This window comes from Lontra canadensis, unplaced genomic scaffold (genome assembly GCF_010015895.1).
Source record: "Lontra canadensis isolate GAN:19392208 unplaced genomic scaffold, GSC_riverotter_1.0 scaffold126, whole genome shotgun sequence".
NCBI classification, from domain to species: domain Eukaryota; kingdom Metazoa; phylum Chordata; class Mammalia; order Carnivora; family Mustelidae; genus Lontra; species Lontra canadensis.
In genome coordinates this window covers 4,445,449-4,467,973 of record NW_022631120.1, presented here as the reverse complement: position 1 = coordinate 4,467,973, position 22,525 = coordinate 4,445,449, and positions in this window count along the sequence as shown.

Below are 22,525 nucleotides of genomic sequence, written 5' to 3'. Positions count from 1 at the left end.
TTAGGATAGAGAGGAATTACCAAGATTACATCAACACTTTTTGAAATGGTGACTAACATAACACAGTAAAAAAAGAATAATACTACTAATAAAAGAAGAACCACCCTCCGAGTGTCTTGAGGGGGTTCTGCTCTAAACAAAGGAGGGAAACCAGAGGAACATGAAATTATAGAACCAGGAAGAGATAATAATTCAGGAAGAAGTGGTAAGTGATGTGAAAAGCTATAAAAAACACAATAAGGTGAACATATTAGTTTTTTTCTTACTGCTGTACGAAATGGTGATTTCATGATTTACAATAGCAGAAATGTGTTTCCTTATAGTTTTGAAGATCAGAAGTCTGACAAGGGCCTCAATAAACTAGTCAAGAGGAGTGTGTTCCTTCCTGAAGATTCTAGGGGACAATCTGTCCCTGCTCTTTCTAGCTATGGAGGCTGCCCACATTCCTTGATCGTGACCCCCCTTTTCACATCTCCAGGATTAGCCATATCATATCTCTGTAACCTTTCTTCCTTTGTCAAATCTTGTACTTCTATTTCTGACTGCAACTGGGAAAGTGTCTTTAAGGATTCATATTAATTAGATTGGGTTCATCTTACTATGTTTATTACATTTTCAAAATCTCCTTGAAAAATGCTATAACAGAGTCTCAGGTTCCAGGATTAGGATGTGGACATTTTGGTAGGGGGATTATTCTGCCTATCACAGTGGATCAGTGGAAGTCCTTTAGGCTAAACAGCAAGAGAATCATGTTTGATTTAGTTGAGAACATTTCAGAAGAACAATGGAGGAGGAAGACAGATTAGCAGGTTACAGTATATAGAAACTGAGGCAGAAAAACCATATTGGTGATTTTACTTGTCTTGTTCTAGTTTTAAAGAGAATTATGTTACTTTTTTGGCATTAATTATGATTAATTGTTTCCTTTGTTTTCCAAATAACTTTTAGTTAGTGAATATTTCTCATAATCCTAATTTTACTAAGGAATTTTAAATGAATGAGTAACTTCTATTTGGTAGATTTCTTTTTAAAACTATTAATGTGGGGGCACCTGGGTGGCTTAGTCATTAAATATCTGCCTTCAGCTCAGGTCATGGTCCTGGCATCCTGGGATTGAGCCCCGCATCAGGTTCCCTGCTTCTTCCTCTCCAGCTCCCTTGCTTGTGTTCCATCTCTCCCTGCCTCTCTCTATCAAATAAATAAATAAAATCTTAAAAAAAAAAAACTATTAATGCCATCAGTTACATTAATAGCCTTTCTGTCTTTGTATTACTAATATGTATCCAATTTGGTATAAGTATCTTTTAAATATAATGCTAGATTCCATATACTCATGTTTTACTTAGGGATTTTGTATCTAGGTTCACTAAAAAACTAAACGCTATTATTTTATTTTGGGGTGTTTCAAGTTTTATATAAAATTCAAAAAGGCTCAAAAATTAGAAAATCCAAAAATGATTCATTCTTTCTTCTTGTATTTTCTGAAAGTTTGAGTAAGATCGACTTTTTGAATATCTGATAATATTCACATTGAAAATTTTGTGTGCCTAATGCATTTCTCTGAATAGATTTTGCCTACTGATTCAGTGTATTTAATGGTTACAGGTTAAGTCAGGGAAATGGTTCAATATTGGAAAATTGTATCCTTCTAAACAGTTACATTAAACCAGATTTTTAAATTTAATTGGTATGAAATTGTTAAAATATTTATGTTAGCAACTTTTGTGTCCTTTCATAAATTATGTAATCATGGTCACCTTTGAATTCTTCCCTTTGTTGAATGATACCTCCTTTTTTTTTTTAATTTTCTTGATCAGACTTGCCACTATTTTTTTTTCCTTTTTAAAGCTTTTTCTAAACAATCAGTTTCTGTTCTGCTGATCTATTTTCATATAGTCTTTCTTTCTACTTTAGCCCATGTTTCCCTTATCTTTATTCTTCTCCTCTTCTAGTCCCTTTTCATTTTCTGTCATTCTGAATTACTTGAGATGTACTCTTTTCTTGCTATTCTAATATAAACCAGTATTTTATTCCTAATACCTGTGATTATATATTCTTCAAAGCAAAGCTTTATCTGCATCTTACAAGTTTTATGTACACTCTTTTGTTTCTAAATATGTTCAAATATTCATTAGGATTTATTTCTTTATAGGTGTGACCATGCCTATTTAGAAGCATACTTCTAAATCTTCAAATGACTATTTCCTTTTACTTTTTTTTTTATTGATTTCCAACTCAACAGATACAGAAAGCATAGTACAGTATCTAAATTTTTCATGCTTATTTGGTCACCTTTTCTTAAGGAATTTTCTTTGAAGAAGGAAAAAGAGTGATAGGCTTAGGCCATTAGAGAACATATACAAGGTTAAGGGGTTTTGCTAATGTTGTTAATGCTTTGTTTTTGTTTTTCATAAATGAGGTAAATTGGAGAAGAGTAAAGTGCTAATGGCAGGAAGGGGTATGGTATGAAAGGCAAAATGAGTAATGTGCATTCCTTGGAGGCTGGGAGGCGATAGGTTTCCCAGATTTTTTGCACAATGTGTCTTAGAAGTTGAGTTTATTATAACAAGAGAGAATGAGAAAGGATAAGTGTGTATATAGGAAACTTTGTTAACTGAGTGGTTGAGAATTTACAGAATGCATTATCCCTTCCTGTGAAAAATACAGCAAAATTGTGTTTTCATGTGGATGGCAGGGATTGGTAGGAAGTTTAAGAAAATTGAAAAATGTATGAAATACCCAGACCCAGTCAAGAGAACAAACTAGGGAAACACTAGAAAGTTTGATGGGCAGTTTTAAGTAGCTAGAATAGTTCTTCACTAATTGATACCTTTGTTAGATTGGAGTAACTCGTGAGTAACTTTGCACAGATGTGCATCCAAAACTGTTATTAAATCCTGGACATAACCTTCTTTCAGATCCTATTTAAACTGTACATTCCACTGCTTCCAATTACAGATCTTTGGAGGCACATCCTTAATGCCCCATTCTGTGCTTATAGTGAGGGAGGAAACGTTATTTTTCCTCTACCCTTCTATGGGTAACTGACCTAACATGAGCTCACTCTTTGATGAGTTGTAGTTAGAAACTATACCAAGTTGAGTCATAAAACTTAACTAAAATATAAGTAAAATTTATTTGTAGCAAATGAGAACACAGGGAATAACTTCCAAAGCCATGACTCCCCAAGCTAGGGTGGATAGGTTCTTTTTATTCAGGGTTAGGATGACTATTTATTTATTTATTATTTATTTATCTATTTGACAGAGAGAGAGAGATCACAAGTAGGCAGAGAGGCAGGCAGAGTAGGGTGGGGGGAGAAGCAGGCTCCCTGCTGAGCAGAGAGCCTGATGCAGGGCTCCATCCCAGGGTCGTGGGATCATGACCTGAGCTAAAGGCAGAGGCTTAACCCACTGACCCAGGTGCCCCTGGAGGATGACTATTTAAAAAGGAGATTCTTGTCATCGCATGTGGAAGTGGGCATAAGGTTACACATGTACCTTAAGGAATCATACCTATACATGCACTGTGTGTTATGTACTTGAGGCTTGTGCTGCTCCTTGGGCAGAAATTTTAGTATCACAATGACATGAAAGTAGTTGTCTGTCATTTTAGAGGTCACTCCATGGTCCTTCTGTATAGGTGTGAAGTCGGGACTTTGGCTTAAACTGGTCTGGGTGGTCTGGCTCAGCTGGAGGTCTTGTAGGGCTGTTGTTACAGCTTTCGAGGGGACAGTTTTGCTTTCCATTTGCCTGAGTAAGAGATAATAAGCTGGACAAAAGAGTTTCAGGAAAAATATGGGACAAAAGTGAGTACAAGCAGTGGATAAGAAAGAACAGGTCGTGGGGTCTAGCTGGTGACATAGGTTGTTTTAGGTTGTTTGATAAGAGTCCCCTCCCCCCAAGTAATAAAAGGGCAGGTGTGCAGGAGAAAAAGAGAAGTTTAAGATGCATAACTCCTGTATACTTGTGAGATACCCAGGAAAACCCTCAGAAGTGGCCAGAGCTACCACCTTAAGTAATATCTCTAGCTAAAGAATAAAGATGTTGGGGAGGAAGGGCATTAGGGAAGGAGGACAGTTTTGGAAGATTACCAGAAAAACTGCAGTAAACAAAAGTAAGGCTCTTAGGCAGATTTTAGTCCAAGTCTTCCCAATTGATCAGTTTCTGAAGACTTGGGAGCATCCTTCTCTTCCTGGTACGGAAAAGGAGACTCCCTTTTAAAAGAAGATTTCCCTTGTAAATGTCTACGTCTCTTATGAAAGTAACTGCTCCTGAGTTTTCAGAGCTTCATCTATGTCTGTTCTTTCTTAAAGATAACAGCTTAAGGTAATCAATATGGTAAAGAGATAGATTTAGGGGTTGTGTATTTTCCTGCTTTCACCTGGCACCATAAACATTTTACATCCTTTCTTCAAAGAGAATTCCAGAATGGGCCTTAGCTAATAGGCCATAGTTATATCATATTCAGAAATGTTTAAAACATTGTATTTCTTAGATTTAATTTAGGATTAAAATTTTTCATTTGGCCTGCATATTAGGTCTCATTTTTGAAACAAAGTACTTGTTTCTATTTTAAAATCACTGTTAGCCTCAGTGCTGTCCCAAATGTCATATTCAGTTTGTGTTCGCATGACTGTTTAGAACCATAAATGCTTAAACTTGTGAATTTTAAAATTCTTTCTGCTGTTTCCTGCCGTGCTCCCTTGTTTTTTTTTCCTGTCTTCTGTGCATGTGTGTGTGTGTGTGTGTGTGTGTGTGTATAAAACAGTATCTACTTATAAACACTTGTTACAACATCAATAATTTCTAGCTAGTAGCTGACATATTAGATACTATAAATATTTCTGAATAACCAAACCAGAGGGGAGGAAATTTTTTCTTTCCTCTCTTTTAGGTTCTTTGGCTGGTCTTATAATTAAACTGACATAAAACACATTAACAGAAGAAACCAAATAAATTTACCTTCATTCATATTGGAGTTCCAAAGATGTGAGATTCAAGGACAAGCAATTAAGGTTTATATGCCACCCTGAACTAAGGAGAAGAGGCTAAGTGTTTGGAGCTTCAAAGTGAAGGAAGACAACTAACAGGAAGAAGGGAAAAGCAAATGTTTGGTAAAGAAATGTTTGCCATGTCATGCAGATAAGTCTTTCTGATGTAAAAAATTTATTTCTGGTAATAGCTTTCTTCCTGGTACAGGACCCCATTATAGTTTCTTTTAAGCAGGTAAGGGGGAGGTAGAAAGCTCTTCTTGAGTGTTAAGGCTTTAACTGCCTTCAGCTCAGTTAAAGCAGATGCCAAAATGGCACATTCTGGAGCAGCCTGCCCTGAACCTCATCAAAAGTATACAGCATATTTTACTGTATTAGGTCTTAAAAGGTTAGTGTCTTTTGTCCATATTGATGATTTTCTTCTATTGCTCTCAAGAGAGATGATTAAAAACATATGCTATAGATTGTTGGTGATGTTTTATAAGCTTTTCTGAAAATAAGGTGACCCATGGTTTTCTCAGAACTGAGGGGTTCCCAGGATGTGAGATTTTCAGCTTTAAAGCAAGAACAGTTCTGGGAAAACTGGGGCAATGGGTCATCCTACTGTGAAAGCCAAACTTGATCCATAGTTCAGATTATCTCTGTTTCTAGACAAAAATTAGTTTGTTATTAATATTTTACTCAATTACACTAATAAATATGATAGTTCCCTTCATGGATTCTATCTTGAAAGTTTGACCTCAAAAGTCTTTCAAAATAAACACTTTATATTAGGTACACACAAAAAACTTGAAGAATCCCACTTGGACAAGTAATACTTGGTCTGAGAAACTCCATTTGCACTTGCTGCAATTTACTTTTCATTTATAAAGAATAGCATCTCAAAAAGTCTGGACATCATTTGAGGTCGCAGACCAGGAAACCTTGTGCTTTAGTTCTGAACTCAAATGTCAGTATACCTCACCAGGTTTGTTTGGCCCAAAATAAAAGTGAATCAATATATGATTTGGAGGAATGGGTGAGAGAGATATTATCTAAGGAATGCTAGCAGAGATCAAAAGTGAGACTTTCTTTCCTAGAAGTCTTTTTTCCCATGCAATTATGTTAATTTACCAGGTTTAGATTTTAATAATACACTGAATTAAAATATAGCACAGGTGGTGGTGGAGATAAGTATTTTAGTTGAAGGTGTTGAGGACATACCTTTAATGCATTAAGGTTGTGTGAATTTCTTTGTCTAATATCCCACATATGAGGTTGCAGGAGGGCTAAGCATACAAATCTGAAAGAACAGAAAGGTGCAAGTGAGAAAGATAGGACTTTTTCATAAAGTGAGTGTTGGCCAAATTCCTTAACCCTGGAAGTAATTTTTAAAAGCCTAAAGCTTAGAAAAGAGGGTGTATTTATAGATTAAAAAGTCAGTGATTTGGGTCTAAGGAGAATGGAAGAAAACAATTGCACAGAGTACAGCTCCTCTGTTATAAAACAAGTGGTTCTGGACACTGTAACTTAGAAAGGAATAATTTAGCAAACATGTGTAAGTGTTTATGGCACTGTGAGTAGGATTACCTATTAGAAATAAGCCAGGGATGATAATTTATACATCTTTCTTACCCCCGTGGTCATTAAAGCAAAGGGTTTAATTATGTCCTTGGAAAGAGTGTGGGGATAGTAATGCCTTGTTGTTTGGTGAGAGAACAGTCTGTGTGGATGTGGTCCAAAGAGTTCCTAAGGGGGACGCATGGCTTTTGAGGGGAATGGCTCAAACAAAATTACTCTCCTTTGATAGAGGAGAAGAAAGGAATGTGAGGCCAATGACAGCATATGTGCAAAGATCGTGAAATCAGAGGAGAAGGATCTTGGTAATGACAGACGCCTGTGCCAAGGCCTTCAGAACCCATCAAGGGGCTGATTGAGTTCCAAGAGCAGGCAGGCATGCAGAGTGATGGTTAGAGCCCTTTGTAAAGGACACCGTGGAAACCCATGTCAGCAGGTGACTTAACTAATTTCCCCTATTTTCCCAGAAGGTGGTTTAAGATTGAGGAAATCAGCAGCAGCTTCCCTTGCTCTCCTTTCCCCACCCCCAAACCCCACCTTTTCTTCTGGCAGAGCTGGAACAAGGCAGCTGAAACAGTTAGAGGCATTCATGTTTTGTAATAAACCTTCCCTGGCTTGTGGATCTGCCAGCCAAGGGAAGTTGGATTTATGCTGGGTGATAAGTGTAATTCATTCTTTGAGTTATGGATATGGACCTAGTAGATTATTTCCCTTAATGAGCATTTATGGGGTACCTCTTAAGTGCCTCATTCTGTGTTGGGTGGATTTATGCAAAAACTGAAGACGCAGAACTTCAAATTATGTTTAATTCTATTTTATCTGTTTAGAATTAACCAGCAGCTATTACTTCTCATAAGAAAGGGCATTCAAAGTGGAACAGTGCTCTTCTCCCCCTGTCCGTTCCCCATCCTTTATGATTTACACTTTGGTGATAGTAAAAGCTTGAAGAATAAAGTCTTTTGGGTATTTATGCTAATTTCTAATAAGCATCAAAAATTAAGATATGATAAGGAAAGGGCAATGTGGGGGGAAGGCCCTCCATTATTTAATTGACTGATTCTCTCCCTAATGTCAGAGCTCTCAGAATATTGACACTATTTTACCTAAGTCCAGAGGGTACTTCTGGAACTTTGTGGAAAACCCAATTTTTCTTCCCTTTTTTTTTTTTTTTGAGGGGGGGAGTATTGATTTGTTTATAGCACTGCCAGATGCATTGATTTATCCCCTCTCATACTGTCAATGCAGCCCAATTCTGATGTTGAACATGAGCCATTTCAGGTAATCTATCAAGACATGGTTCAACAGTGCCAAGTTCCTTTAAACCCTTCCCTGAGTGTGTTTTCTTACTCAAAAGCTACCACTTTGTGGACTGACCTCTGCACCCGGTGTGTCAAGATTCAATAACTAATTGAATGCACAGTGATTTCAGTTTTCCACCTGAGAGCCTGATAATCAAACAGAGGCCTATCTAACACAGCGGGATCTATAAATTAACTTGGTGGTCCATCAACTAGGGTCTGTCAAAAAGAAAAAAAAAATTAATAAAGAAAGAAAGAAAATGTAGAGAACCATTAGCAAAATTACGCCCTTCCACATTTGGACTCAACCAGTAAATAGTCATCAGTACACTGATTCTGTGTTAGGAAGTCAAATAAATATAATCTATTAAATCCTTAGCATGTAAAAGGGAAGGAAGGCACTCATTTGGATTGAGCCCCTTTTATTTAGTAACGAAGGTCTACAACCCAATTTCATCTTCACTATCATGAGCACTACCTATTTTTATGTATAATAGGTATTACTGTTGTATAAAATATATTTTTCTTATAGTATAAGAAGGTGATCTAACAGATTCTAGGTTTTTGGGTCATTTCCCAGAGACTCTGAAATAAAGATGAGTTGGCAGAGTGTTTATGAGGGAATGTCCCTGTAGGGACACAAAGCTGGATTATGCAAAGCAAGAAGTTTAGCTTCCAGGCAGTAAAACCCAAGTTTCAGGAGGAGCCCAATGCATGTATTGTCCATCTGAGATGTCTGGATTTGTGGTCAGGTCCTGTACCCTTGCACAGTCCTGCTATGCAGCATGCTCAGGGGAAGGGCCTGACCTTTGCCAAGGTGACTCTCTTCAAGTCCCAGGGAGGGCTTGGGCATTGCAGGAGGCTTAGCTGCGTGCTCTCCGGCGGCTGTGGGAACAAACCTGTAAATCCTAAAGGGAATTCATTCCAACAGCTCAGCGAAGTGTTCACTCTGTCACCCAAATCACAGCCATAAACAATCCAGGGTAAGCATCCAGACAGACGCAGCAATCAAAACAAAACAAAACAAAACAAAAAACAGTTCAGGAAAAATCCAAGTGCTTAATTGTAGTTTGTCTTCCTGAAATAAATGTTGGTTGAATTCCCTGGATATGAATGCCTCTTTGCTGGGTTCCTGATGATTTCAGTTCTTCAGGCATATTTTGTGATGGGGGTGTTTGACTCTATATAGGTATATTACCATTTTTGACAGGTGATTTAACTAGCAATGTGGAGGTTTTCAGTAGCAGGCTCAGGAGCAAAGGGCATATTTAGGCTCAGAATGGGCAGCCACAGATGCTGTCGTTTTCCCCAGGATTTTGTTTTTCAGGGAATATTCTAGAAAGAAGTAGGTGAGTTGCTACAGACCACAAAGACCGGTTGCATGGTTAGGAAGTAGAGATCCCATCGCATTCTAATAAGCTGGACATAAAAAGTAAAGAAATACAGGGGCACCTGGGTGGCTCCTCTGCCTTCAGCTCAGGTCATGATCCCAGGGTCCTGGGATCGAGCCCCGTGTCGGGCTCTCTGCTCCGCAGGGAGCCTGCTTCCTCCCCTCTCTCTCTCTGCCTGCCTCTCTGCCTACTTGTGATTTCTCTCTGTCAAATAAATAAAATCTTAAAAAAAAAAATAAAGAAATACAGCTTGTGAATATAAGAACAAGTTATGATAGTTGACCTGAATTAGTTGAATCGTCAGCAACTGGTGCTCTCGAAGAAAAAGGCCTATCACAGTAATCAAAAAGCTCCTCTGAGGAAGAGCATGGAGAATGGATATTTTGGAAGTTTGGAATGCTGGTGGATGAAATGTTAATCTAAGGCAGGGCTTCTCTACCACAGCGCGATTGATGCTTGGGGCTGGATAATTCTTGGTTTGGGGACTGTGTTGTGCCCTGGAGGACATTTAGCAACATCCAAGGACTTTACCCACTAGATGCCAGTAGCAACCTCCCCTTCCAATCCTAACAATCAAAAATGTCTCCAGACATTGCCAAATGTCCTCTGGAGGAAATTGCCCCTCACCCCCACTCTCTGCTGAGAACAAGTGATCTGTAAATAATGTCCTCTTGCGAGCAGCCAGGCATGTTGTTGCATGTGCTCTTAAGGGTTGTTAAGGTAAGCCTAGAGAGGAATTGTATTTGAATTACAAAAACAAAATTTTCAAAAAAGATCCTGTTTTTTTCTTGTCACCATTGTACAATACTGCCTTCTGTCCCTCTAATGAATGTATTCCTCACTTTATATTTATCATTTTCTAAGTCAAGATAGCTGTGTGTGCGGCAGAAACAGTGTAATTGGAAAAGATGGAAATTGGGTGTAGAAAGAATGAAAAGTATAATGGAAGAAGTAGCGGGCTGTTGAGTGTAATCCTCGGGAGAGTTTAAAAGTATTTTAGAGGTGGTTTATCACTGAAAATATCTATAGTTCTATTTTCAAAGGCAAACCCAATAATCATGTCTTTCTAGGACTACATAATAAGAGCTCAATCGTTTCATTCTTCATCTGCATTTTTAAAAGAAGTTTTGAATGTTATGCATATATTTGGAGTCCTTTTCTCATTTTCCAAATATGTGAATTGAAGAAAATGCACTACAATGTTACCTGATTCTAACCAGCTATATATCATGGTGTGTGAGACACCCATACAACATAACGTTAGATAATATAACGGACATTTCAGATTATGCTATCCCTTGTTCTTCTTCTTTTTTTTTTTTTCCCCCTCTCAGGGACAGTTTTCATCATATTGTTTAAATTTATAATGCTATAGGAGCTTTATTAAGCAGAAGCATTCCATTTCCGTTCACACACTTAGAAAATAAACATTACGCCAGATTTATCTGTTCCCACAGCTGTGTGTTTGTAAATGTCAGAGCAAGACATGCTATGTTAGATTGGAATCTGTTATCATTCATGGAAGTAAGCTGCATTTGTATAGTTAGGAGAAAAGGAAGCTAAAGGCAAATTCACAATTAATTGCTTCTGATACCTAAAATAGTAATAAAGAGAATCTATAATTTGCCAAGTTGTTAGGAAAATGTTGCTTTCAAATTCCTTAACTTTGTTGGTCTTGTGTCAGTGTTTGTAGGCTTATATTAAGGATTTTTCTTTTAGGCAATGGAGATATTAGATGTCTTAGTGGAGGGTGGATTGTATTCTATTTAGTTCTTTGCCTATCCTCCTCCCTCACATATGAAATTCTTTCTCCCCATTGCTGCCATTGCAAGTTATTCTATTACTGGGGCGAGAAGAACAAGAATGCAGTACTTTGAGAATGAGCATTAAAATGTTCACTAACATAAATTGTCTTCTTTCAGCAGTGTTGGACTTCTTTCTGGTTGCCGAATCATACCTTTGATTTATTTCCGAGTTTTGACTCTTCATATTTCCTTCCAACTGAGTGCCTTTAATCCCATATGTGATTGGCTAACTCATTCTCAGTTGAAATGCTGTTTCTTTCATAGTGTCTTCAGAGATCAGTTAAGTTGTAATTCTTTGCTGGGGCTCTTCAGCTGAAACTCCTGGAATCAAGATTATGCCTTTGCTTTTGGTTATGTTTTCCACCTTCAGCTCCTGATAGCCCTGGATCGACTGGCCACCCCTTCCATGTCGTCCTCTTTCATCTGACATACAAGTCCTCAAGGATGGGTCTCTGAATAGTTATATTTGTGTATGGAGAAAAATCTCCATGGCTATTCTATGTCTCTGCATGTCTTTTCAATGGAGATATTGCCTGCCTTTGTTCTAGACTATCTTTTCAAATATGTTTGTGTAGGGTGCAATCTTTGAAGACAGAGTTTCTAACTTCAGAGCAAAGGGTAATTTTTTTACTCTTTAGTATAATAAAAATAATGTCTTCCTCTGGAGCAAAGATTATACAGGCTACTGTCCATGATAAAAGCATGCATTCCATTAGGTCAGAGATCCTCTCCTGTGATGTACCCTGTGGAGGAGAAAAATAATAATCCCTCTACACTTCTAGTTTCTTGACTAAGGCCCTTCCTGTGATTAAAGAAAAATTAACAGGAGAAAAGTAGAAGTTTAATAACATGTATACTTCTTGTATACATGGGAGATACACGGGAAAACCAAGTAACTGCCTGAAATAGTCCAAGCCACCACCTTAAATACCATCCCCAACTAAAGACAAAAGATGTTGGGGATTGGAGGGAAGGCCAATTAAGGGAAGTTACTAGGGAAACCAGTGAACAGGGTAAGGTTGCCATGCACACTGAAGTCATTGGCTTCTCAGAGGCATCCTTCCTGGTAAGGAGAGGGAAACACTTACAAAAGGAGTTTTCCGTGTAAATGTCAAAGTCTCTTACAAAAGGGTAACTTCTACTAAGTTTTCAGGCTTCACCTATGTCTTCTTTTTCTTAAAAATAACCAACTTCAACATAGCATAATGTATAGAAATGTTGAATCACTTTGTTGCATACCTGAAACTAATATAGCATGGTACATCAATTGTATTTTTAAAAAATGTTTAAACAATATGCCAAGAGGCATATTTTGGGGTGGTAATGTCCCCCCTACTTCTACCCCAGTGTTTGTGAAGGTGTTATTCTTTTATCATGCTGTGGGATTTGGGCTTGAGGAACTAGTGCAAATGTTGATCATCTGGTTACTTCTTTTCCTGTGATGAATTAAACCCATCCTTTTTCTCTGACCCAGGAGGCTTGGGTCCCCTCTCAGTATCTATGAAACTCGGGCAACATAATTTGTTAGCTTGCAAATAGGTTAAAGTCTCAGACCTTTCAGTTTCTGACCTTCTGGTTCCTGGAGAATGTTTCCCCAAACTTCCTCAGCTGTCAGTGGGTCTATGCTTCTAAAACACTGTCCTATTATCTCTCTTCCTGTTGCTTCTTATTTGTAGATCCTTTTTTTTTTTTAATTGACATAAAAATTTATTATTTGCTTCACGGGTACAGGTCTGTGATTCATCAGTTTTTCACAGTTCACAGTACTCACCACAATACATACCCTCCCCAGTGTCCATCACGCAGCCACCCCATCTCTCCCACTCCCTCCCCTCCAGCAACCCTCAGTTTATTTGTAGATTCTTTAGGTCCTTTCTTGAAGACGGTCTTTCTTTTTCTTGATGAGTCTGCCTAAAAGTTTTTTAATTTTGTTTATCTTTACAGAGAATCAGCTCTTATTTTCATTGGTCTTTTCTGTTTTTTTAAGTATCTCTTTCATTCTGCTCTAATTTTTATTACATTCCTACTACTAACTTTGTGCTTTGTTTGTTCTTTTCCTAGTTTTCTAGGTATGGGATTAGACTGTTTATTTGAGATTTTTCTTGATTCTTGAGTGAGGTCTCTAAAATTTCTATAAAATTCCCTCTTAGAACTGCATGTGCTGTATCCCAAAGATTTGATCTGATATGGTTTCCTCTTTCGTTTGTTGGAAGGTATTTTTCTTCTTTCATCTCTTTAACACATTTGTTGTTTTCGTGTTTCTACATGTGTTTCTATTTTCTCTAGTTTCTGTTTTCTTATAATTAGTTTTTGGTTTCATATCCTAGAAAATAGGCTCAATACAATTTCAATTTATTGAGAATTGTTTTGTAGCCTAACATATGATGTGTCATGAAGAATGTTCCAGGTGCACCTGAGAAGAAGGTGTATTTAGCTGTTCTTAGATAGAATACTCTCGGTATATCTGTTAAGCCTAGCCCCAGCAGGCCAGCTAGAGCCCTCCTGGATCTTCCCCTGGCTATGCCATCAAGGCGAGGGTCAGACATGAATAGTGGTCCTCACCAGCACCTCTGATACTAGAGTTTCTGCAGTTTCCCTGCTGTTTGGCAGAAGCTATAGGGTTAGTAAATGGATTACCTTCACTTATACTCCAGTTGTCCTTTAAACTACTGTTTACTGCTGTGCCCAAAGGCAGGTAAATCCACATGCAGGTCCCTCCTTATTGCAGGTCATAGCATGGGGTGCAGTTCCAATCATTACCGTGGCTCCGTGTCTCCGTGGCTCCTACTCTTCTGTCTGTGGTCCCTCTATCCTTTGCCCTGCACAAACTCTTCAGTCAGCTGTTCTTACTTTTTCAGGAGGAATTCCTTGGCTTGTAGGTATATATTTGGTGTGTCTTGAACCCTAAAACTGCTATATTTGTTTTAGTATTTCATAAGCCCTATTTGTTTCTTTAACATTTGAATGACAATCTGTCAGGTTATTTAACTTCATAGAATTCTCTTTAATTCTCAGAGTTACAAATCGTTACTTTACTATCTTTTTTTTTTTAATACAAATGTTTTAGCAGCTTTATTCATTACAGCCAAAAAGTGGAAATAACCCACATACCCTTCAATGGCTGAATTCTTTTCTTTTTTTACTTTTATTTTTTATAAACATATAATATATTTTTATTCCCAGGGGTACAGGTCTGTGAATCTCCAGGTTTACACACTTCACAGCACTCACCATAGCACATACCCTCCCCAATGTCCATAACCCCACCCCCAAACCCCCTCCCCCCAGCAACCCTCAGTTTGTTTTGTGAGATTAAGAGTCACTTATGATGTTTCATATACTCTTGTTTCATTTACTCTTCTCCTACCCCCTTAACCCTGCATGTTGCATCTCCTCTCCCTCATATCAGGGAGATCATATGATAGTTGTCTTTCTCCGATTGACTTATTTCGCTAAGCATGATACCCTCTAGTTCCATCCACGTCCAAAACAATTCTCAAAAGATTTCATTTCTTTTGATGGCTGCATAGTATTCCATTGTGTATATATACCACCTCTTCTTTATCCATTCATCTGTTGATGGACATCTAGGTTCTTTCCATAGTTTGGCTATCGTGGACATTGCTGCTATAAACATTCGGGTGCACATGACCCTTTGGATCACTACGTTTGTATCTTTAGGGTGAATACCCAGTAGTGCAATTGCTGGGTCATAGGGTAGTTCTATTTTCAACATTTTGAGGAACCTCCATGCTGTTTTCCAGAGTGGTTGCACCAGCTTGCATTCCCACCAACAGTGTAGGAGGGTTCCCCTTTCTCCGCATCCTTGCCAGCATCTGTCATTTCCTGACTTGTTCATTTTAGCCATTCTGACTGGTGTGAGGTGGTATCTCATTGTGGTTTTGATTTGTATTTCCCTGATGCCGAGTGATAAGGAGCACTTTTTCATGTGTCTGTTGGCCATCTGGATGTCTTCCTTGCAGAAATGTCTGTTCATGTCCTCTGCCCATTTCTTGATTGGATTATTTGTTCTTTGGGTGTTGAGTTTGCTAGTTCTTTATAGATTTTGGACACTAGCCCTTTATCTGATATGTTGTTTGCAAATATCTTCTCCCATTCTGTCAGTTGTCTTTTGGTTTTGTTAACTGTTTCCTTTGCTGTGCAAAAGCTTTTGATCTTGATAAAATCCCAATAGTTCATTTTTGCCCTTGCTTCCCTTGCCTTTGGCGATGTTCCCAGGAAGATGTTGCTGCGTGTGTTCTCCTCAAGGATTTGGATGTATTCCTTTCTCACATTGAGGTCCTTCATCCACTTTGAGTCTATTTTCGTGTGTGGTGTAAGGAAATGGTCCAATTTCATTTTTCTGCATGTGGCTGTCCATTTTTCCCAACACCATTTATTGAAGAGGCTATCTTTTTTCCATTGGACATTCTTTCCTGCTTTGTCGAAGATTAGTTGACCATAGAGTTGAGGGTCTATTTCTGGGCTCTCTATTCTGTTCCATTGATCTATGTGTCTGTTTTTGTGCCAGTACCATGCTGTCTTGATGATGACAGCTTTGTAATAGAGCTTGAAGTCCGGAATTGTGATGCCACCAACTTTGGCTTTCTTTTTCAATATTCCTTTGGCTATTTGAGGTCTTTTCGGTTCCATATAAATTTTAGGATTATTTGTTCCATTTCTTTGAAAAAATTGGATGGTACTTTGATAGGAATTGCATTAAATGTGTAGATTGCTTTAGGTAGCATAGACATTTTCACAATATTTATTCTTCCAATCCAGGAGCATGGAACATTTTTCCATTTCTTTGTGTCTTCCTCAATTTCTTTCATGAGTACTTTATAGTTTTCTGTGTATAGATTCTTAGTCTCTTTGGTTAGGTTTATTCCTAGGTATCTTACAGTTTTGGGTGCAATTGTAAATGGGATTGACTCCTTGATTTCTCTTTCTTCTGTCTTGTTGTTGGTGTAGAGAAATGCAACTGATTGCTGTGCATTGATTTTATATCCTGACACTTTACTGAATTCCTGTTCAAGTTCTAGCAGATTTGGAGTGGAGTCTTTTGGGTTTTCCACATATAGTATCATATCATCTGCGAAGAGTGATAGTTTGACTTCTTCTTTGCCGATTTGGATGCCTTTAATTTCCTTTTGTTGTCTGATTGCTGAGGTTAGGACTTCTACTACTATGTTGAATAGCAGTGGTGATAATGGACATCTCTGCCGTGTTCCTGACCTTAGAGGAAAAGCTTTCAGTTTTTCTCCATTGAGAATGATATTTGTGGTGGGTTTTTCATAGACGGCTTTGATAATATTGAGATATGTGCCCTCTATCCCTACACTTGGAAAAGTTTTTATCAGGAAGGGATGCTGTACTTTGTCAAATGCTTTTTCAGCATCTACTGAGAGTATCATATGGTTCTTGTTCTTTCCTTTATTAATGTGTTGTATCACATTGATTGATTTGCGGATGTTGAATCAACCTTGCAGCCCTGGAATAAATCCCACTTGGTCGTGGTGAATAATCCTTTTAATGTACTGTTGAATCCTATTGGCTAGTATTTTGGTGAGAATTTTTGCATCTGTTCATCAAGGATATTGGTCTGTAGTTCTCTTTTTTAATGGGATCATTGTCTGGTTTTGGGATCAAGGTGATGCTGGCCTCATAAAATGAGTTTGGAAGTTTTCCTTCCATTTCTATTTTTTGGAACAGTTTCAGGAGAATAGAAATTAGTTCTTCTTTAAATGTTTGGTAGAATTCCCCCGGGAAGCCGTCTGGCCCTGGGCTTTTGTTTGTTTGGAGACTTTTGATGGCTGTTTCAATCTCCTTACTGGTTATGGGTCTGTTCAGGCTTTCTATTTCTTCCTGGTTCAGCTGTGATAGTTTATATGTCTCTAGGAATGCATCCATTTCTTCCAGATTGTCAAATTTGTTGGCGTAGAGTTGCTCATAGTATGTTCTTATAATTGTCTGTATTTCTTTGGTGTTAGTTGTGATCTCTCCTCTTTCATCCATGATTTTATTTATTTGGGTCCTTTCTCTTTTCTTTTTGATAAGTCTGGCCAGGGGTTTATCAATCTTATTAATTCTTTCAAAGAACCAGCTCCTAGTTTCGTTGATTTGTTCTATTGTTTTTTTGGTTTCTATTTCATTGATTTCTGCTCTGATCTTTATGATTTCTCTTCTCCTGCTGGGTTTAGGGTTTCTTTCTTGTTCTTTCTCCAGCTCCTTTAGGTGTAGGGTTAGGTTGTGTACCTGAGACCTCTCTTATTTCTTGAGAAAGGCTTTACCGCTATATATTTTCCTCTCGGGACTGCCTTTGTTGTGTCCCACAGATTTTGAACCGTTGTGTTTTCATTATCATTTGTTCCCATGAATTTTTTCAATTCTTCTTTAATTTCCTGGTTGACCCATTCATTCTTTAGAAGGATGCTGTTTAGTCTCCATGTATTTGGGTTCTTTCCAAATTTCCTCTTGTGATTAAGTTCTAGCTTCAGAGCATTGTGGTCTGAAAATATGCAGGGAATGATCCCAATCTTTTGATACCGGTTGAGACCTGATTTAGGACCGAGGATGTGATCTATTCTGGAGAATGTTCCATGTGCACTAGAGAAGAATGTGTATTCTGTTGCTTTGGGATGGAATGTTCTGAATATATCTGTGAAGTCCATCTGGTCCAGTGTGTCATTTAAGGCCTTGATTTCCTTGTTGATCTTTTGCTTGGATGATCTGTCCATTTCAGTGAGGGGAGTGTTAAAGTCCCCTACTATTATTCTATTATTGTTGATGTGTTTCTTTGATTTTGTTATTAATTGGTTTATATAGTTGGCTGCTCCCACGTTAGGGGCATAGATATTTACAATTGTTAGATCTTCTTGTTGGACAGATCCTTTGAGTATGATAGAGTGTCCTTCCTCATCTCTTATTATACTCTTTGGCTTAAAATCTAATTGATCTGATAGAAGGATTGCCACTCCTGCTTTCTTCTGATGTCCATTAGCATGGTAAATTCTTTTCTACCCCCTCACTTTAAATCTGGAGGTGTCTTCGGGTTTCAAATGAGTTTCTTGTAGGCAGCATATAGATGGTTGTTTTTTTTTTTTTTTTATCCATTCTGATACCCTGTGTCTTTTGATTGGGGCATTTAGCCCTTTAACATTCAGGGTAACTATTGAGAGATAGGAATTTAGTGCCATTGTATTTCCTGTATGGTGACTGTTATTGTATATTGTCTCTGTTCTTTTCTGATCTACTACTTTTAGGGTCTCTCTTTACTTAGAGGACCCCTTTCAATATTTCCTGTAGAGCTGGTTTGGTGTTTGCAAAATCTTTCAGTTTTTGTTTGTCCTGGAAGCTTTTAATCTCTCCTTCTATTTTCAATGATAGCCTAGCTGGATATAGTATTCTTGGCTGCATGTTTTTCTCGTTCAGTGCTCTGAATATATCATGCCAGCTCTTTCTGGCCTGCCAGGTTTCTGTGGATAAGTCTGCTGCCAATCTAATATTTTTACCATTGTATGTTACAGATTTCTTTTCCCGGGCTGCTTTCAGGATTTTCTCTTTGTCGCTAAGACTTGTAAATTTTACTGTTAGGTGACAGGGTGTGGACCTATTCTTATTGATTTTGAGGGGTGTTCTCTGAACCTCCTGGGTTTTGATACTTGTTGCCTTTGCCATATTGGGGAAATTCTCTCCAATATACCTTCTGCTCCCCTCTCTCTTTCTTCTTCTTCTGGAATCCCAATTATTCTAATGTTGTTTCATCTTATGGTGTCACTTATCTCTCGAATTCTGCCCTCGTGGTCCAGTAGCTGTTTGTCCCTCTTTTGCTCAGCTTCTTTATTCTCTGTCATTTGGTCTTCTATATCGCTAATTCTTTCTTCTGCCTCATTTATCCTAGAGTGAGAGCCTCCATTTTTGATTGCACCTCATTAATAGCTTTTTTGATTTCAACTTGGTTAGATTTTAGTTCTTTTATTTCTCCAGAAAGGGCTTTTATCTCTCCCGAGAGGTTTCTCTAATCTTCCATGCCTTTTTCGAGCCCGGCTAGAACCTTGAGAATCGTCATTCTGAACTCTAGATCTGACATATTACCAATGTCTGTATTGATTAGGTCCCTAACCTTTGGTACTGCCTCTTTTTTTTTTTTTTTTTTTTTTGTGGTGAATTTTTCCGCCTTGCCAATATTTCCACCTTGTTAGAGTATATGAAGGAGCAAGTAAAATACTAAAATGGTGGCAACAACCCCAGGAAAATATGCTTTAACCAAATCAGAAGAGATCCCAAATCGTGAGGGGGGAGAAAGGGGATAAAAAGAGGTTCAGAAAGAAAAAAAAAAAGAAACAATTTAAAAAAGTAAATGAATAAAGAATAAATATAAAAAATAAAAAATACAAATATTAGATAAACTAGTTAAAAAACGTTAAGAAAAGGGTAAAAGTTAAAAAAAATTTAGCAGTAGAAAAAAAATTGAAAGAGAAAAAAAAATAAATTAACTGTAAAGCTAAAGAATCATGGGGAGAAACCCATGAGTTCTGTGCTTTGCTTTCTCCTCCTCTGAAATTCCGCTGCTCTCCTTGGTATTGAAACTGCACTCCTTGGTAGGTGAACTTGGTCCTGGCTGGATTTCTTGTTGATCTTCTGGGGGAGGGGCCTGTTGTAGTGATTCTCAAGTGTCTTCACCCCAGGCGGAGTTGCACTGCCCTTATCAGAGGCTGGACTGAGTAATCCGCACGGGTTTGCTTTCGGGAGCTTTTGTTCCCTGAGCGCTTTCCGTAGAGTTCTGGAGGACAGGAATGAAGATGGTGGCCTCCTGGTCTCCGGCCCGGAGGAGCCGAAAGTCCGGGGCCCCACTCCTCAGTGTGCCCTCAGAGAACAGGGTCCAATTACTCCCATCACCCTCGTCTCCGGCCGTGCTCTGAGCTGACCAAGCCTGCGACCAGTTCAAGGTAACCCCGAGCTGAGAGCTCACTCCTCGGCTCTGTCTCTGTAGCTGGCTTCCCTGTTCTAATACCTGTAAGCTCTGCGACACTCAGACACCCCCAATCCTTCTGTGACCCTGAGGAACCTGAGGCCACGCTGACCCCACGTGGGCTTCACCCCGGTTTAGCCTCTGGAGCGACGTCCCTCAGAGGAACAGACTTTTAAAAGTCCTGATTTTGTGCTCCGTTGCTCCTCCACTTGCCGCGAGCCGTCCCCTCTCCCCGCAGTCTATCTTCCCGTCGCTTTGGATTCACTTCTCCGCCAGTCCTACCTTTCAGAAAGTGGTTGATTTTCTGTTTCTAGAATTGCTGTTCTTCTTCTCTTCGGTCTCCTGTTGGATTTGTAGGTGTTTGCAATCTTTAGATAAGCTATCTAGCTGAAGTAGTCTCAGACTGCTACTTCTCCGCAGTCTTGACTCCTCCCCCCACTTTCCTATCTTTTAAATTAAAGGTTACCATGGCTTAAATCTCATCTTGAATTTTATTTCTGATTTTATACCTTCAAGACTCTGCTCTGATACCTTACTCATCATCATCATTATCATCATCATCATCGCCACCATCATCACAATTATCAAAATCATCTAATATAATGATAGTAATAGCCAATATATGTAACCTCTTTTTACTTAATGAGGTTGGCTCTAAACAAAGAACTTACTCTAAACTGCTTAAATTCCATTATAACTCTGAGGTGTGAGCCATTATTATTGACTTTTTTATATGGATAAACAGGCACATAGAGCACATTACCCAAGGCTATACTGCTAGACGTTTGGATTTGAGCACAGGCAATATGACTCCAGAGCCTCTAGTCTTAACCACCATGCTTTGCTGACTTTCAAATCATGCAAAAATTGGTCAGATAACACCTAAATGGATGCTCCATTTCTAAACCTTAAAATAATATATATTGTTAGGGAGGAAGAAGTTTTCCTTCACCTTCTAAGCTCCCTAGCTGTTGAAGAGGTATAAGAGTAACAGGAGGACAACACATTTACTTATGTATGTACAGGAACCCCAGAATATTATGAGACTTCCCCCAGGCAGTCAGGCACCGAGGATTCCTTGCTATGCTGGGAAAGGAGAAAGGGGTAGAAGTCTGAGTCTTCAAGGGGGTGGGATACAACTTACAGGAGGATGGGAAGAACAATTATTTGGCAGGGGAAATGTTCGCCATGCCATGTGGAGAGAGTAGGACACAGAGAAGAAATTTATCTCCAGGCCCTGCTGAGCTGAGTTTCCCTCCAACCCCCCACCCCACCATACATAGCCCATACTCTTTATAGCTCCTTTGGCAATAGTAGTCTTCCTGGACCTGGCCCTCTGTCTCAGTTCTTCTAGGAAATTAAGTGGGGGGGGGCATAAAAGCTCTTCCTGAGTCTTGTGGACCTTCACTGACTTTAGCTCAAAGTAATCCATATGCCAAAGATGTTCAGTCTGAACCCCTTTAGTATACAGAAAGTAAAAGCTGAAGCTCCCCCTTTGCTTACCAGTTCCACTCCCCTCTATACTGGCAAGTAATGTTAACGTTTGAACATTTATCTGTAAATTTGTGTTTATGATACAAGCATACACTTGTATTTAGCGTAGGTGTTGTCTTCACAGAAATGTGGCATAATGTTCTACAATTACAATATAAAATACATATTGCCCATGAGCTTAGCTATGCCTAATGTTTTTAAATATGTCAGCGTATTCTACATGTCAGTAAACCATAATTTACTGTTTATCTCTTGATTGACATCCTACTACTGAAACTTAAAAATACACATAAAATAACTAATTTAAATATTTATATTATATATTTATGTAAATAGGCCTCTGGTTAGATTTTGGATTTGGTTGACATCAAAGCAGTTTGTTTTTAAGTTGAATTCATTCTGATGCTTGATACCTACCCTGACCTGTCTTCTTGTTCATTAAATCCCTACTTCTAAAGGTCAGTATACTCTGTGTTTGGCATCCCAACTAACAATTAAGAATAGCCTATCACAGAATACTGTCAGTATTTTGTGTGGAAGAAAAGTCAGTCATTCTGTCTTTGCACTTTTGGTGGCTGAAATTTTCCTGTGGAACATAGCTGCATCTAGATCATGATGAACTTTTTCTACTATGAATCATATTTCTCATGTCTATTTAAAAATATTCAGTTTAATGAAACTAAATAACTTAGGGATCTATAAATGATGCTGCAATGTACATTCCATTTTTAACAGGAAGTCCTTAATGCAAATCTGTGAATCTCCCTGGATGCATTGATGTGACTTAGAATTATTTTATAATTGAGGAATATGTTTATCAGTAGAAGGAAATTATCAAGAAGTGCTCTATATTGTACTCTATGTTCCTTTTTTCTATATTATACTCTATGTTCTTTTTTTTTTTTTTTTTTTTTTTTTTTTTTTTTTTTTAACAATTCACAGCCACAAAAAAAAAAAAAAAAAAAAAAATTACCATGAATTAAAAAATTTAAAAACAAGAAGATAAAAAAAAAAAA